General features: G+C 39.3%; 1 long non-coding RNA gene across 1 annotated transcript; it reads left to right on the top strand.

The window, feature by feature from the left end:
- The first annotated feature begins 2,353 nt into the window (after positions 1 to 2,353).
- Positions 2,354 to 16,917, top strand: LOC136211771 (uncharacterized). Its single transcript, XR_010678967.1, has 4 exons — positions 2,354 to 2,519; positions 2,596 to 2,767; positions 14,920 to 16,591; positions 16,668 to 16,917. It is a non-coding gene; the product is annotated as an uncharacterized lncRNA (long non-coding RNA).
- Positions 16,918 to 17,872: the final 955 nt, after the last annotated feature.

Genomic DNA, 17,872 nt, shown 5'->3' with positions numbered 1-17,872 from the left:
TGTGTCAAATTTTGACTTTTTGACTGGTCAAACTGCTGATGTGGCGCGTTGACTTTGGGTTGACCGGTCACTTTTACATGTTGTACACCAAAGTGAGAGGTCACCTATAAGTTCGTATATATTAGTGAGACAAATTGAAGGTTGTACACCAAAGTGTGAAATGAGCTAAAGGTTGTACACCATTGATGAAATTTACCCGTTATATTTGGCATAAACAGATAAACAGAAAATAACAGAGTAATATGTTCATTTTGTATTGTACTATGGCTGTCCTCAAAACTAAGATATGTTGGGTTAAAAATCTAAAAAAAAATAGACAGAACGACCAAAAAGTTAATATTGGCAAAAGATAGAGGACTAAACAGTGTGTTAGATAAAAATAAGAGCACTAATAAATTATTTACCATTTTCTTATTCTTCAAAAAAAATCACAATTATCTTTTTTATTATTATTATTATGAAAAGGTAATCAACTTTTGATAGTATTTCAAAACTTTTTTGTTTTTTTAAGAAACCAGTTTATTAAGAATCTAAAGTCATTACATCAATAAGTAGGCATTCTCACTCTCCACAAAGAGACTTTGAAATAACAGGTTTAGTAAGAGCGTGGATTACCATGTTCGCTAAACACTTTACAAAAGAAATAGTATACTCAACTAAATTCTCTAAAATTAACTGACAATCGGCTATTTAACTCTGAACGATAAGGAAAATGGAGCTCCAGATAATTGATAACCTATACAACAAACAAACTATCACATTGAACATTGCCCTTAGAAATGCTTTTGTTTTTGAGCCAGCTTAAATCCTCCTGTATTGCCATTATCTCCGATGTGAGAGCACCATACAAGCCATCCATCGAAGGCTCCGTGTGCTGCTGCTACATAGTCGCCATAGTGGTTTTGCAGAATAAACCTGTATGAACTATGCCCTTCCTCATGAAAATTGCTAACATCAACATTTAGGCCACGAAATCCCTTCGGCAAAGGTAACCACCACTCAACCTGTACAGTGCGTTGCTGTAGACTTGAAGACCGGTAATAAGTGCCACTGTCCAGTCAATCCAAGCACTTCGGGGCGATGTATAAACCTGTACTGTTGTACTCTGTTTATTTTAGAAATTATTACATAAGAAAATACAACATTATCAATTTCTATTTGGACAACGTATATTTAAGTTCCTAATTAATTGGATTGGTAATAAATAAGTTTTAATCTTTTTAAATAGATATATTAGTTTAATCAATTACACACTTTTGCATCCATTAAATACCTTTAAAAGGTTCAGTTATATGTGTGATACAAGCGCCATTTCATATGAACGAAAATAGTAACATGTCACTATACCGATGAAACTATTAATAATATGTCATTGTTTTAACACATCACTAACACATATTGATCATAGTGTCAGATAATTTTTTCATAACCATAATACCATTTCAGCTTCCAAAATAATCATACAACATCAAATCTAAACTAACTTTACTCTAATCTTTAAAGTAAATGGGTAATTACTAATCTAGCTCATTAACATATTTGATACGCTTCCCTTCCATTTTACAGATCTAGACACTTTCATCCACTATGGATAAGAATACACTTACTTCAATTCGCGCTTCTTTCTCGGACACTCAGACGTCTTTTTCGCCATCTCTTCGTTTCATCTTCTCTTTTTCATTCCCTTCTTCATCTTCAAGTACGCATTTGGTTAGTTGAATTCTTTTTCGTTGAACCCGTCATTTCCGATTGATATGCCGCATACAGGTTGCATTTGCGACAGGAGCATACTGTCCCAAAGGCAAGAAATATTGTCCCAAATGCAACAAAAGTTGTCATAAATATTATCGCATGTTGTAAATGTAGTAAGTATTGTCGCAAATGCAACAAATTGTCACAAATGTAAGAAATATTGTCGCAAATGCAACAAATTTCGTCGCAAATGGAACAAATTTCGTCGCAAATACAACAAATTTCGTCACAAATATAACAACTGTATGCGACATATCGATAGAAATAGAGGAAATTGGAAATGACGGGTTCAACGAGAAAATATTCAACTAACCAACTGCGTACTTGAATAATATGTATGTAAAATGAAGAAAAAAAATACTTACATGAACTTAAATAATGTATGAATATGCTTAAATCTTGGGTTAGATTGTTGAATTTTGTTGTAAGAATTTGAAAAAAAAAAAAAGGAGAAAGAGGTTGCACTACAAAAAAAACAGGCCTTTAGCAACACTTTTGTAGCAGCACTTTTCTAAACTGTCCATGGGCTTTGTTAATGAACAGCCCATAATAGTCTATTTCACTTTAGTAACAGCCCATATTGAGGTGGCCGAACAAAATTTTTCATGCTCTCAAAAATCTGAGAACCTAAAGAATCTCACTCATCTCTCATCGTTCAACCTCAACGCCGGTAACTCTTTCTATGGCGTTCTATCTTAGTTTGGGACCTCTGCTTCAGGGCGACATCATTGCTATGGTACCACCTTCCACTGTGAATCTCTTCTCTGGTAAGTTTTCCTTCTTCGATTCTCTTTTAGTCTGTCGATTTCTCACTTCTTCTTCTAACCCTAGCTTCTTTTTCAGTTCACTTCTCACCGCCTCTTAAAGGTGTTGGTGATCTAACAATGACAATGACGGTGATCCTTCTGATTAAGGATCTCTCTCGGTTTCTCTCCTTCAAAGGAAGAACCCGTATACTCTCTCTCTCTCTATCTCGATGGCCTTAAACTCTACCTGTCAATTTCGCATATCCTAGGTAAAGATTAGTTGTTGGCTGGTTTTGCTGGGTCTGTAGAGATTAGAAAAATACACCGTATATCCACATGAACTATTGAAAAATGTTACAGAATTCTAACTCTTTTAGCTCAGCTTCTTGATAGAATACACGCCCATGAAGCATCCAAGGCTTTAGATGATCTCACTCTATGTAGAAAGCATTAAATAAATAAGTACATACAGTTCAATTTGGTTTTCATTGACCCTTTACGGTTGCTTGTTTTGTGCATAAATTGTTTGTTTGTAGCATAAAGGAAGGTAAGGTTAGTGTATGAATATGTAGGTTCTGTTTTGATTATTGTTAGTGATGCTAAATATGAGTTAAAAAGTGAACATTTCTTAACATCAATTTTTATGTGTTTGATTGCACTAAGGTGCTATCCCATACATACAAATTACAATTGGACTAACAATATCCATAGTATTGAACTCTTTCAAAAAATTTGTAGGTTCTGTTGGTCCCTTATAACGTTACAAGTATAGTTCCAGGGAGGGTTAGGAACTATTTAAACTTTTTAAAGATTTAGGGCAGACTTCTTTTCTCAAGAGAAAAGGTTTTAACATCGGCGCTGAGTAATCAGTAAGATGCTGGCTTAGTCAACTGGTGACTAGGTCAGTTTCTTGACTTGAGTCAGGAGATATCACTTAAAGTCTATTCCTGAGCTCAGATGTTCGATGCGCACAACTCAGCTTGACCTCTTTACTTGGTCAGTTTTTGGTTATTTAAGCAAGCAATATATATAAGGAGTTTAAGGTAAGAAATACGTTACTCAGCAGATTTATCCAGGTTCGGCTTCTTCTAAGCCTACGTCCTGTCCCCGGAACACGTTCTGAGATTTCAAATCCTCTACTGAGCTCTTTAAAGGTAGAGCCTCAAACCTTTTACAATCTTAGCAACTGAGTATAACAAGAGTACCTTCCTCTATACCTCTACTCAATCCTAATCTCTCGCTGAGTACTATAACCGAGTACTCAACCTCTCCTTTCTAATCTCTAGAAATGATAAGTGTTTGTCCTAAATAATGATTGCTAAGACACCTTAGATGGTTGAATAATCATTCTAGACTTTTACACAAATATATGAACTGTAGTGTAAGATTTGCTTTGCTTTTTGCTTGCAGAACTTGCGTAGAAATTTGGTCAGCGTAATGGCTTGATCAAGTTCTGTGTGAATGAAGCTTCTGATGGCACTATTTATAGAGACGTCTTGAGGCATCGGTCATTTCGAAATTCGAAATAACCGTTGGAGGGAAACGGCTTCCTGTCGTTATCATCCTGACTTGCTCAGAGCTCTCGGCCAATCAGATTTGTGTATCTTCTGTCATCGGTCAGCTTTTGGTCAGCTCGGCAGAATGTCTTTCCTTTTATGGTAAAGTCAACTGGACAGCATACTGTGTCGTCTGAACTTTACCCAAAGTAGAAATACTTTGTCTGGAAGTTTTCCTTAGCCAGCTGCTGTCTTGTACGCTTTGTCGAACCAACTCAACAGCTTCGTTCCGAAGTTGTTCCCTGAAGGTCTTCTAGATCCTTCTCTTGCTGAGTTGCGTTTTGGTACACAGCGACATCGTTTTGATAAACGCGGGCCGAGTTGTATTGAACTGTTTGACTTGGGCTTTGACTGTTGTATTAGGCTTGGGCCTTTTAATCCTTATGTCTTATAAACAATTTAACTCAACATTGAACAAACACATTAGTAGAATAAATCAAAGCATTTAAACTTAGTGTGTTTAGAATATGTTTTCAATTATACTTAAACAATTTTGTCAAATCAAAATTATGTGGAAAGGTGTTTCAACAAACTCCCCCATTTTGATGTTGGCAAAACTATTCAGCGAGGAACTCAGTGTTGAGCTCCCCCATGATAGTTGACCTAATATAACTTAGCAAACTCCCCCGTAAGGGTTGAGCTACTGACTTAGTTTTACTCTAAACATTTTAAAGGTTTAATAGAGTAAGTCTAAGGTCAGTTTTCAGATATAGCTCAGTTCATGGAACATATTCTCTTTTACTCAGTGTTTAAGCGGAAGGTTTTATCATTCAGAGGGCGCAGAGTAATTTGTTGTTCAATGAGTTTTATAAGACTATATATAAGTCAATGTCAAACATGTTATCAGCATTTGGTTCAATCAATGAATTTTATAAGCATTTAAACAAGGCTGATTCAATTGAAGATACATAATGATATAATACACAACATCGCATGAAGACAATTCATAACTCAGTGTTTGAACAAAAGATGCAAGTATTAATATTTAATGTAGGTAGTCAGTGTTTACAACAAGACAAAAATTTGAGACAGGCATAGAGACTACATACATACATACTTAGCCTATACTGAGCTAGCCTATGTCTATTTCTTTTTTTTCTGTTTGGACTGACTAGACTCATGCTGTGTTCTCGCTTGTGCTTTCTCCCCCGTTTTGTCAGCATCGGGAGGAGGAATCCTAAAGGCGTCGGTTAAGACGACTGTGGTCAGTTCTGTGGACAGCGCTTTAAGTCGTTCGGCACTTTCATTGAAACCATAAAAAATAGCCACACCACTGTCTGAAACTTCGGTGGGTATTTTAAGCTCAGCAGCGCTGATCATGCTAACAGTGAAGGCTTCAGCTTTGCCTATCCATGTAAGTGCATCAGTCAGACCTGCAATGACTTGATGGAATGTCTTGAGTAAGTAGGTGTCATAGTATTGACGCTGAACATTGCTGTGACGAATGTGATTGAAGGTTTGTCTGGTGATGGACAGTATTTCATTCTGTTTCATAGCGTCAGTATCCATCTCTTGCTTGTTCAGATTTAGCAATCGAACAGCTTCACCAATTTGCTCCACTGAGCACTGAGAATAAGAAGCCATTTGCTCGTTGGTTTTGATTTGCTCGGTGTGAAGCTGAGCAAAGAGCGTCTTGACTTCATCAGAGGTAGCGTAGCGTGTGTTCACATCTGATAAGGTCTGAACTTATTGTTGTAGAGCGTGTAAGTGTTGAACAGTTGTCAGCTGGATCTCAGCCAGCTTTGCAATGGAATCCTGCTTAGCTTGCTGTGTTTGATAGGAGATGATGATACTTAGCAAGTCCTTAAATCCCTTAACTTCATTCAGAAGCTGAGTTACTTCAGAAAGCTGAGTAGTCTCTACATTAGGAGACTCAGCAGCAGGAGTAGACGATTGGTGAAGGTCTTTGATCAAGGTTTGTACTGAGTCGATGATGCGTTTGCCAGACTCAGTGATATTCATGTAGCTTAAAGAACCTTCATTCAGTTGTCCAGTTGCATCAGTATGACCGGTGGGAGGAGGAGTCAAAGGAATGACGTGGTCAGTGACTGGTAGTGTTGTTCCAATCTGCACTTGAGGTTCTGGTAGGGTTGATTGATCGGCAGAGTTATTGAGTGGAGAAGTAGAAATTCGAATACTGTCAGTGCTGACGGGAGCAGATACATTTGGAGTCAGCACAATGCTTGGATGGACAACATTGACAATAATCGCCTCAACCTGACTTGTTGAGTTGGCGGAAGCACTTAAGTCGGCATGTTCCTGTTGAGAAGAAACAGAGGCTTGCTTTTCTATAGATGCCGATGCAGTAGGAGGTTGTTGTCGTTTGAAAATTTTTAGCTTAACTACAGAAGGGTCCTGGGTTGGCTTTTGAATAACGAAGTCAGGAAGAGTTGGTGGTTGTACAGGAGGCTCACTGACTGTCTTTTCACTTGCTTTAACCAATCTTCTTTTACGAGGAGGATTGTCAGCTAGAATAGATTCGCCTGAGTGAGATGGAGAAGTTTCTTCTTGCTCGGTATTTAGCTGGTCAGCTTGCTCTTGGACTTGATCAACATTGTGTTGGTCAAGTTTTTGTTCTTCTCCAGCAGCCAACACAGTATTGGCTTGCTCAGCTTCAACCTCACTAGTTGTCTCCTCATTATCCTCAGCGTCATCCTGACCGCTGGCCTCTTCTTCTTCGTCATCTTCTGAACTATCACCATCTAGTTCTTCTTCAACTTGTGTAATAAACTGGTCGTCCAAATGCACCTCTTCTTCTTATTCCTCAGACACAGTTCCTAAACACTGTGTGTAGTGAGAGTCACCAGGCACAACAATGTCAGTAGGGATAGCATCGAGGGGAGTCAGTGTAGAAGACTTGTGCTTCTTCTGAGGTTGCACATCAGCATCAGTTCTGTCCTCAGTTTCAGGCTCATCTTGCCTGCTTCGTTTATCAGCTGACTTAGGTCTCTCCTGTCCCTTAGTACCAGCTGACTTTTGCCTCTTAGCTGGAGACTCAGTATCATGTGAAGGAGTCTCAACAGCTTTCCTCTTACGAGAAGCGGGGGCCTTAGTTATTTTCCCTTTCTACAAAACAACTGTTTCCTCAGCTTGTCCAGCAGCAGCAGCAGCTTTTCCTTTCTTCAGAGGCTGGCCGAACTTCAACGCTCTCAGTGAAGCTGCTGTGATCTCAGATCCTTTAGCTTTTACTTCATCAGTCAGGTCTATCTGATGATCAATGAGGATCCTGGTGATGAGTGATCCTAGCCTTAGAGTTCCGGTACTCCTTAGGAAGCCAGCAATGAGGAATACTGGCATGTTGATCGGATTGTACGTCAGCATATGCCAGATGAAGCATTACTCGAAGTTTGTTGCTGAGGTGGTGCAGTTAATCTTGGGATAGATAAAATAACTCAGCAGATAATGAGCCATCTTCTGGTGCTGACTCATGGAGGAACTGGATACTTCTCCTGAGTGGCCTTCAGGTTTACAGAAGTTGACCTCGTACCCAGTACCATCCTGATCTCCAGATCTCCTTAGCCTTGCTCCCTCAGTTTTTAACTTGAGCAGATTCCCTAGATAGAGAGGGTTGATGAAGATGGTTTTCTTTTTCACCACGGTTACCAAGTAGTCCTGGTTATCATCGGCAACGTGAAGGTTGTGGTAAAACTCCTTTACAAGGTCAGGATATGTGGGATCCCTAATCGAAAACAGCTCAGTCCATCCATTCTGTGAAATCCACTCATAGAAGGGTTGTTCGGATTGTACGAAGGCTTCAGATACCCATCTTGAGGGCTCAACCTTCCATTCTCGGACGTTTTCGAAGACCTTTGAATAGGTCCTGATTTTGTCAGGCTTTCCTTTACCAGAGGAGGTTTGGCCAGTTTTCCTTTGCTCAGAGTAGTGACCTTGGTAGATTCCGGCACAGAGATTTGCCTGGAGGTTTCATCGGAGCTGGGCTTAGGATGGCCGGCACCGGAAACGTTGAATGAAACTTTAGTCATAGTTGAAGAATGCGTTTGGGAAGCTTTGAGAATTTTTTAGAGAGAAAGCTCTATGCCTTAAAATTCAGTAGACGTAAAGAAGATAACAATGGGGATTTACCCATTATTTATAGTGGTGAAGTGTGGATCTTAACGAATCCATGTGTCAGTTTTGCCTTGGAATTGTCAACCGACAAAAATCATGGCTTTTATGACACATTCGGCGCATACGTCATCCTAGGTGTCTATTCGCGTGCTTAAGCATTAAGTACAACGGATCTAACACTCAGCGTTTAGAATTCTGAGTGGTCAGTAGTATGAAAGAATGATATCTCAGTTTAAGATTACTACTCGGTGTGCATATTGACTCAGTATTGATGTGTATTTTGTGTTAAGTGCTCAGCATAACAATCACTCAGCATGCATTTGCATAAATCATTCAGCATAGTAACTCATTCAGCATAAATTCACATTATAGAACAGGAATTTACTGAAGAGGATTAAACATACCAATGGCTTCTCTCAGTATGCTGAACTGTTCACGAGCCAGTGGCTTTGTGAAGATATCCACAAGCTGCTCATCCGTTGGGACGTAGGTCAGCTTTATCTCACCTTTGAGTACATGGTCTCTAATGAAGTGATGCCTTATGCTGACATGCTTCATTCTACTGTGTTGAATTGGGTTCTTTGATAGATCAATTGCACTTTTGTTGTCGCATTTGACCTCAATTGTCTTTGTTTGAACACCATAGTCTTCAAGCTGTTGCTTAATCCATAGGACTTGAGCAACACAGTGACCAACAGCAATGTACTCAGCTTCAATGGTAGACAAGGCTACTAACGCCTGCTTCTTGCTGAACCAAGATACAAGACAGCTTCCTAAGAAATGACATCCTCCAGAGGTGCTTTTCCGTTCTAGCTTGTCTCGACCATAGTCAGCGTCAGTGTATCCAACGAGTGTAAAGCTATGTGTGTTGGGATACCATAAACCTGCGTTCACTGAGCTTTGCAAGTATCCAAGGATTCTTTTTACAGCTATGTAATGAGATTCCTTAGGGTTAGATTGATATCTAGCACAGTAGCATACTGAGAACTGAATGTCCAGTCTACTGGCTGTTAAGTAAAGTAGAGAGCCTATCATACCTCGATACAATTTGCTGTCTACTGACTTACCATTCTCGTCAACGCAGAGGACAGTGTCAGTGCCCATAGGAGTGGATATTGGCTTGCAATTTTCCAAGTCATATTTCTTTAATATCTCCTTGGCATATTTAGCTTGACTGATGAAGATGCCATTCTTTCCTTGTTTTATTTGAAGTCCTAGGAAGAAGTTGAGTTCTCCCATCATCGACATTTCAAACTCAGTCTGCATTTGTTTGCTAAATTTCTTGCACATTGATTCGTTAGTTGCACCAAATATTATATCATCAACATAAATTTGAGCCAGCAGGGTATCTTTACCCTTTCTCTTAATGAATAAGGTTGTATCAGCTTTGCCCCTGACATAATTTCTAGTCAGCAGGAAACTGGTCAGCCTCTCATACCAAGCACGTGGTGCTTGCTTGAGGCCGTACAGAGCCTTTTTGAGTTTATAAATGTGGCTTGGGAATTTTGGGTCCTCAAACCCTGGAGGTTGATTAACATAAACTTCCTCGTTTATAACTCCATTAAGAAATGCACTCTTAACATCCATTTGGAATAATTTAAAGTTCATGTAAGATGCATATGCACATAAGATCCTAATAGCTTCTAGCCTTGCCACTGGGGCAAAGGTCTCACCGTAGTCAATACCTTCTTGTTGACTATAGCCCTGAGCTACAAGCCTTGCTTTGTTCCTGACTACATTTCCTTGCTCATCCATTTTGTTGCGGAAGACCCATCTTGTTCCAATGGTCTTCTGACTTCTTGGATGTGGCACTAGCTCCCATACATCGTTTCTTCTGAATTGATCGAGTTCCTCTTGCATTGCACTCATCCAGAATTCATCTTCCTCAGCATCAGCGAAGTTCTTAGGTTCCTGTACTGAGACGAAGGCTACATTGCTGAGGTACCTCCTGAGTTGATTCCTTGTCATCAGGGTATTCCCAGCAGAATCAAGGATTGCACTCTCTGAGTGCCCTCTTGGAATCCTTATCTCTTTAGGTAGATTTATGTCTTGTGCTGTCTGTGTTTCAACAGTCTCTGCAGAAGTAGATGGGTCAGTGAAAGTAATCTTAGGTTCACTCTTACTCTTGGTCAGCCTTTTAGTGAATGACTCAGCAGCTAGTTCTTGGTCAGCGGTTACTGAGTGTGGATCATCCTCGGTCAGTGGCTAGTATCTACCTGCAGGGTTAGTTTCATCGAACTCAACATGTACTGACTCTTCTAAAACTTGAGTTCGTTTATTAAAAACTCTGTATGCTTTGCTGTTTGTTGAGTAGCCTAGAAAGATAGCCTCATCAGCTTTTGAATCAAACTTTGCTAAGCTATCTTTGGTATTTAAAATAAAACATTTACATCCAAAGGCACGAAAGTATCCAATATTGGGCTTTCGTCCTTTCCAAAGTTCATAGGGGGTTTTCTTGAGTATAGGTCTAACTAGAGCCCTATTAAGAATATAGCACGCTGTGTTAACAGCCTCTCCCCAAAAATACTTTGGAAGCCTATGCTCATCCAGCATTGTCCTGGCTATTTCAACCAGAGTTCTGTTCTTCCTTTCTACAACCCCATTTTGTTGAGGTGTTCTAGGAGCAGAAAAATTATGGTCAATGTCGCTGGCTTCACAGAATTCAACAAACTTTTGGTTTTTGAATTCTCCACCATTATCACTTCGGATGTGAGCCAATTTTAGGTCTTTATCATTTTCAATTTTTCTAACCAAATTTGAAAATGTCTCAAAGGTCTCATCCTTGCTACTCAGCAAGATGACCCAAGTGTACCGAGAGAAGTCATCTACAATGACCAAGGAAAATCTTCTTCCACCCAAACTCAGCGGCTGTACTGGACCGAAGAGATCCAAGTGTAGTAGCTCTAACGGACGCTTAGTTGAGACAAAGTTTTTGCTGTGAAAAGATTGTTTGGTTTGTTTTCCAGCTTGGCAAGCGTGGCATAATTGATCTTTTTCAAATTTAAGTTCAGGCAGTCCCTCAACCAATTGCTTTCTTGCTAATTTGGCCAGGAGGTCCATGCTTACATGACCAAGTCTCATGTGCCATAGCCAGGAATTTTCTTCCTTTGATACTAAGCATACAGTTTTTGAAAACTTTTTCTTTAAGTCTAGCATAAAGACATTATCTATGCGAGGGGCAGTTAAGATTAACTCATTTGTTTTACCCTCGTATATTTTACATCCAGTAGCATCAAATATAACTTTTCTCCCATTGTCACATAGCTGAGCTACGCTGAGTAAGTTATATTTGAGTCCGCTGATTAGGGAGACTGACTCAATAGTGGGGTTACCTCCAATGGTTCCTGACCCTACTATCTTACCCTTTTTGTTGTCTCCAAAACTTACACTTCCTCCTTGTTTACGCTCAAACGTGATAAACTGATTTTCATCACCGGTCATATGCCTTGAGCATGCACTGTCAATATACCACATCTTTGACTTCTCAGCACATCTCAGGCTTACCTGCATTGTAACTAGTTACTTTTAGGTACCCAATTCTTTTTGGATCCTTGCTTGTTAGGTGCAACATGTAAAGCATCATATTTTATTTTATGGCGACATACATGGATAGTATGGCCATTCTTTCCACAGAAGTCACAGCTGACCTTCTGTTTAAGTTGTCTCACTGACTGATCAGCACCCCAGTGTTGAGCATGCCAGCACACCTTCGTGGTGTGACTTTTTTTCCCACAGAAGTCACACTGGACATTCCGCTGGGGATTCCATCTCTGCTGAGTACCTTGGTACTGAGTTCTCAGAGGAATGTTTCTTTTATTTGGAACCTTTAATTGGTTCTGGATAGTTGTGACGTCCTTTCTCAGTTTCTTTGAAACTGATTGGACTTCAGAGACAGACTCATGTATGATTTTCATGTTATCATGCAACGTTGAGTTGTCCTGAAGAAGGTATCTGAGGTCACTCAGCTTGACCTCTTCAACCTCGTCACAGCGCCTGCTGAGTGCTCTAATTTTCTTATTACACTTTTTGATAAGTGTATAGAGATCACTCAGGGCATTACCCATTTCGTTTCTGAGCTAGGAAAGTGGTATTACCTCATTTGATTGCTCCTCATCTTCAGATGCATCAGAGGGGTCAGTATGCTCAGAAACGCACGGCTCAGCAAGTTCATCAGCCATGAAGCATATCTTCGCTGACTCAGTGGCCTCAGCTTCTGTTGATGAAGACTCATCACTGTCGCTCTATGTAGCCACCATTGCCTTTTTGCCGTTCTTCTTATCTTTCCTCAGCATGGGGCAACTTGACTTTATGTGGCCAGTTTGATGACATTCAAAGCATGTAATAGTCTTTGAGTTGTCTTTCTTGTATTTGCTGTCGCTGGAGTCAACTTTATACTTATCAAACTTTCTATAAGGCTTCTTAGAATATTTGTCATTTTTCCTGAATAGCCTTTTCATCTTCCTTGTGAACATAGCCATCTCCTCATCATCTGTTGAGCTCCCTTCAGTGGAGTCAGCTTTCATGACAAGAGATTTCTGCTTCTTGTCTTCAGACTTTTCCTTCACCTCGAAGTTTTTCATTGATATCTCATGGGTCAGCAACGAGCCGATGAGTTCGTCATATTTGTAGGTGGTTAAGTCCTGAGCTTCCTTAACAGTAGTCTTCTTTGCTTGCCAGTCTTTAGGAAGACTCTTGAGTATCTTTTTGACTTGTTCTTCCTCAGTGAAGATCTTTCCAAGTCTCTTGAGCTCATTTATGATGTTGGTAAATCTTGCATTCATGTCAGATATGCCCTCATCATTGTTCATCTCGAAAAGCTCGTACAGTCTCATCTGCTGGTTCACCTTGGACTCCTGTACTTTATTGGTTCCTTCGTAGGTGACCTCGAGCTTCTTCCAAATCTCTTGCGCCGACTCACAACCTGAGATTTTATTATATTCTGCAGCATCGAGCGCACAGTGAAGCATATTAATAGCCGAAACGTGATTTTGAAGCTTCTTGAGATCATCCTCTATCCATTTGGCCTCAGCTTTTACAACTGTTTGGCCAGCCACAACTTCGACAGGTACAAATGGGCTTTGCACTATAGAGAGCCAGACACTTATATTTGTAGCCTGAATGAAATTTTTCATCCTATTCTTCCAGAAGGTATAGTTAGACCCGAAGAATAGGGGAGGCCGAGTGATGGACAATCCCTCAGGCAATATCTGAGTTGTTTGGTTTCCTGGGAGAAACCGATTACTGTTTTCGCCCATAGTGTGGATCAGCTCAAGGTTGTTAAACCTTTTACAGTGAGCTTTTAGGCTCTGATACCACTTGTTGGTCCCTTATAACGTTACAAGTATAGTTCCAGGGGGGGGGGGTTAGGAACTATTTAAACTTTTTAAAGATTTAGGGCAGACTTCTTTTCTCAAGAGAAAAGGTTTTAACAGCGGCGCTGAGTAATCAGTAAGATACTGGCTTAGTCAACTGGTGACTAGGTCAGTTTCTTGACTTGAATCAGGAGATAGCACTTAAAGTCTATTCCTGAGCTCAGATGTTCGATGCGCACAACTTAGCTTGACCTCTTTACTTGGTCAGTTTTTGGTTATTTAAGCAAGCAATATATATAAGGAGTTTAAGGTAAGAAATACGTTACTCAGCAGATTTATCCAGGTTCAGCTTCTTCTAATCCTACGTCCTGTTCCCGGAACACGTTCCGAGATTTCAAATCATCTACTGAGCTCTTTAAAGGTAGAGCCTCAAACCTTTTACAATCTTAGAAACTGAGTATAACAAGAGTACCTTCCTCTATACCTCTACTCAATCCTAATCTCTCGCTGAGTACTATAACCGAGTACTCAGCCTCTCCTTTCTAATCTCTAGAAATGATAAGTGTTTGTCCTAAACAATGATTGCTAAGACACCTTAGATGATTGAATAATCACTCTAGACTTTTACACAAATATATGAACTGTAGTGTAAGATTTGCTTTGCTTTTTGCTTGCAGAACTTGCGTAGAAATTTGGTCAGCGTAATGGCTTGATCAAGTTCTGTGTGAATGAAGCTTCTGATGGCACTATTTATAGAGACGTCTTGAGGCATCGGTCATTTCGAAATTCGAAATAACCGTTGGAGGGAAACGGCTTCCTGTCGTTGTCACCCTGACTTGCTCAGAGCTCTCGGCCAATCAGATTTGTGTATCTTCTGTCATCGGTCAGCTTTTGGTCAGCTTGGCAGAATGTCTCTCCTTTTATGGTAAAGTCAACTGGACAGCATACTGTGTCGTCTGAACTTTACCCAAAGTAGAAATACTTTGTCTGGAAGTTTTCCTTAGCCAGCTGCTGTCTTGTACGCTTTGTCGAACCAACTCAGCAGCTTCGTTCCGAAGTTGTTCCCTGAAGGTCTTCTAGATCCTTCTCTTGCTGAGTTGCGTTTTGGTACACAGCGACATCGTTTTGATAAACGCGGGCCGAGTTGTATTGAACTGTTTGACTTGGGCTTTGACTGTTGTATTAGGCTTGGGCCTTTTAATCCTTATGTCTTATAAACAATTTAACTCAACATTGAATAAACAAATTAGTAGAATAAATCAAAGCATTTAAACTTAGTATGTTTAGAATATGTTTTCAATTATACTTAAACAATTTTGTCAAATCAAAATTATGTGGAAAGGTGTTTCAACAGGTTCTCCTTGTGATAGGCCTAACGAAATCACGTATTAACTTATGTTAATATGACATCATTATTCTTGTGCAATGTATTAAACTAAGTAATATATTGTTAGAAGTAATGTGATAAGGGTTTGCAATGAGCAGGAGATGTTGAACTTAGCTGTCAAGTACAACGACGCAGTGCAAGAGGAAGATGAGCTGTCATCTGAGAAATTAGCAACGAAGCACCTTGAATAACAGAGATTTTTAGAAGGTATCCTTTCTATCACAGCTCTGTGCTAATCCAAGATTTGGAGGCAAGATGGTGTGGCATCCTTATACACGCAGTTCTGCAAATTAGTGTGCCTCTAATTGATTCTCTACTATAAAGTCTAGAAATTTGCTCACTGCACCTGTAATCTGCTATGTGTGCATATCTGCCAAGAATTTCAAGGCCACATAGACTTTGGAATTTCCTTTCATTGTTTAAAATTATGATATTTGACCAATTGTCTATGCCATAAGTTGTATTAATAGCATCCAAACTCGTTCTTACACATAAGCTGCAGATACTTATCAACTGTTGTGGCAATTAACAACTTTGGGTATCAATTCTTCTTCTATTTGGTTTGGTATCAATTGCATTTCTTGTAAAAATATAGTATGATCATGATTTCTTTTGCTTTGATTTTTGCCTCCTTTTTTTTACGTTGAAGAATATAGTATGTTCCTTGCTTGATTTATGTGACAGAGTTTGATTCTAGCAATCTTGCTCGATTTATGTGGCAAACTTTGATTCTAGCAATTATGTATAGCCAACCTATCTTATATCTCTAAATGTTTACCTTCTTCGATGTCTTGTACAACATTTATCTTACTGTTGAAAACATATTCAGGGGCCACCTTCGATGTTTACCTCCCTGGGTTTTAATATACTATTATGATTATGATGATGATTCTTATGCATTTAGTTTAGAAGCCTTTAATTAGCATTATTAATTATGATTAGCATTAGAAAATGGTGGAACATTACTGATTTGTGAAATTATTTCCATTACTGCCCAACTACAATATATATCTACTCTGAATTGCAGGTCTCTTTTTACTAATATTTGGTTCATGCTATCAATTCTTTCATTTTATTTTGGCTTAATACATACGGAGCCCCCTGTACTTGACATTTTTTTTCATTTTACCCCCTAAACTCAAGGGACAACCTATTGACCACCTAAACTCCCCAAAAGCCACCCAATTTACCCCCTCATCGCAAACGTGGCGCTGACATGGCAAACGTTTGGTTCTCAAACGCCAAACGCGCGTGAGTCCTGGGATCCTATGCATTTCAACGGTAACATCTCCTTTTTATGAACGATTTCTTCGCCATTTTCGTTTCATCATCTTCTGCTCTTCTGGATTTACCCAGTTCTTCTTCGCCTCCATCTTATGCTAATCGACTTATCTTCTTCTTCTTCGCCATTTTCTATTCTTCTTCTCCTCCATCTTCTGCGAATAGATTTCGTCTTCTTCGCTGCAAGTCCGTGATTTCTTCTGGTTCGTTCTTCTCCATCCGTGATTTCTTCTGGTTCGTTCTTCTCTCCATTTGTGGTTTCTTCTCGCTAAACTCCTTAATTTCTTCTGGGTTGTTCATCTGAAGTCTGGGTTTCATTTCTTCTGGGTTTATAAGTTGTGTGTCGAAATTGATTTTTCCTGGAAAAGGAAGGAAATTGAATTGATGATGGGTCAAGAGATATGTTTCTGTGGTGAACGTGCTGTATTGAAAGTGTCATGGAGACCTCGTAATCCAGGAAGACGTTTTTATGGATGTCGAAATTATGGGGTATGTGTTTTAGCTTCTTGATTACATACAATTCATTGATAATTGGCTTGAATTAAATGTAAATGTTGAATTGCAGGGACCCAAATATTGAGGATTTTTCAATTGGTATGATAGAGAAGAAGTGCATTGCCAAAGTAGAAAAGTAATCACAGGTCTGCTGAATAGGGTTAAACAAGAGGAAGATGGGAATGGCAGCATGCAATTGAACAAGATATCAGGCAATAAAAGTCAATGGAAGAGAATGGTAGTCATTTACATTGTAGGGTTTTTAACAGGGGTGTGGTTTATGAGTAGTTGAGTTGTTATGAATGCAACACTGAAGTGTAATTGAGACCATTGTTAAGTTGTCAAATGCTTGATTTGCTTGAAATGTTAAGCTTGTAATTGTGAAGTTTGTAATGCTCATTTAACACTGTTATTTCATGTTTCAGACCTGTAATTGTTCTCTTTAGACAGTTGAAATATAACCTAAAAGCTTATATCAGTAGACAATTGAAATATAATCTGAGAGCTTCTATCAGTACAAACAATTGAACTTCAAACATAAAATTTGACATATATCTTGAAACTTGTTCATTACAGGCAATTTGACAAACAAAATGCCAAATGAAATTGGCCAAAAAGGGCAGAGTACAAAACTGCTACCAAAATATCAACATGTCCAAAATAAAAAAATGCCTATAATAACATGTCTAAGATATCAATTTGGCCACAAAATAAATCCAAAAAGGCCAAAAAACACAAAGCTAAAATATTCAGGGCATCCATCTAACAGTCCTAGGTGCATTTGGTTGTGAATTTGCTTGCTGAGTGGCTGATCTTGTAAGACGAGGACCTCTTGCATTTGGTTGTGAAGCTGGTATTTGTTGTGAAACTGATCTTGTAACTCTAACTGGAGCTGTATTTTTGGGTATAGGGGGTACAGGCTGAGCTGCACTTGTGGGTGCTTTAGGTACAGACTGAGCTGCACTTGTTTGTGTTGAGTTTCTAGCCCTTGATACCCTTGCCTTTGACTGTGTTCTCTTATCCAGTTTTGCTTGCTGTAATTGTGTGGCAGTCATGGCTTGTTTGCCTTTCCATTTCAATTTATCAAGTTGGAATCCAAGGTTGCCTGTAACTTCAGATGAGTTCTTCAATATGCTTGGTCCAGTTGAAAGAACGGTCCTTTCACCAGCTAAATTCTACATACACCATACAAACATGTCAACCAAACATCAGAAACTAAATTCCACACACACAGTACAAATCATTTACTATAAAAAACCGAATAAAAACACAACG

Source organism: Euphorbia lathyris, chromosome 1, assembly GCF_963576675.1.
Source record: "Euphorbia lathyris chromosome 1, ddEupLath1.1, whole genome shotgun sequence".
Lineage (NCBI taxonomy): Eukaryota > Viridiplantae > Streptophyta > Magnoliopsida > Malpighiales > Euphorbiaceae > Euphorbia > Euphorbia lathyris.
This window is presented reverse-complemented; position numbering and strand designations above follow the sequence as displayed.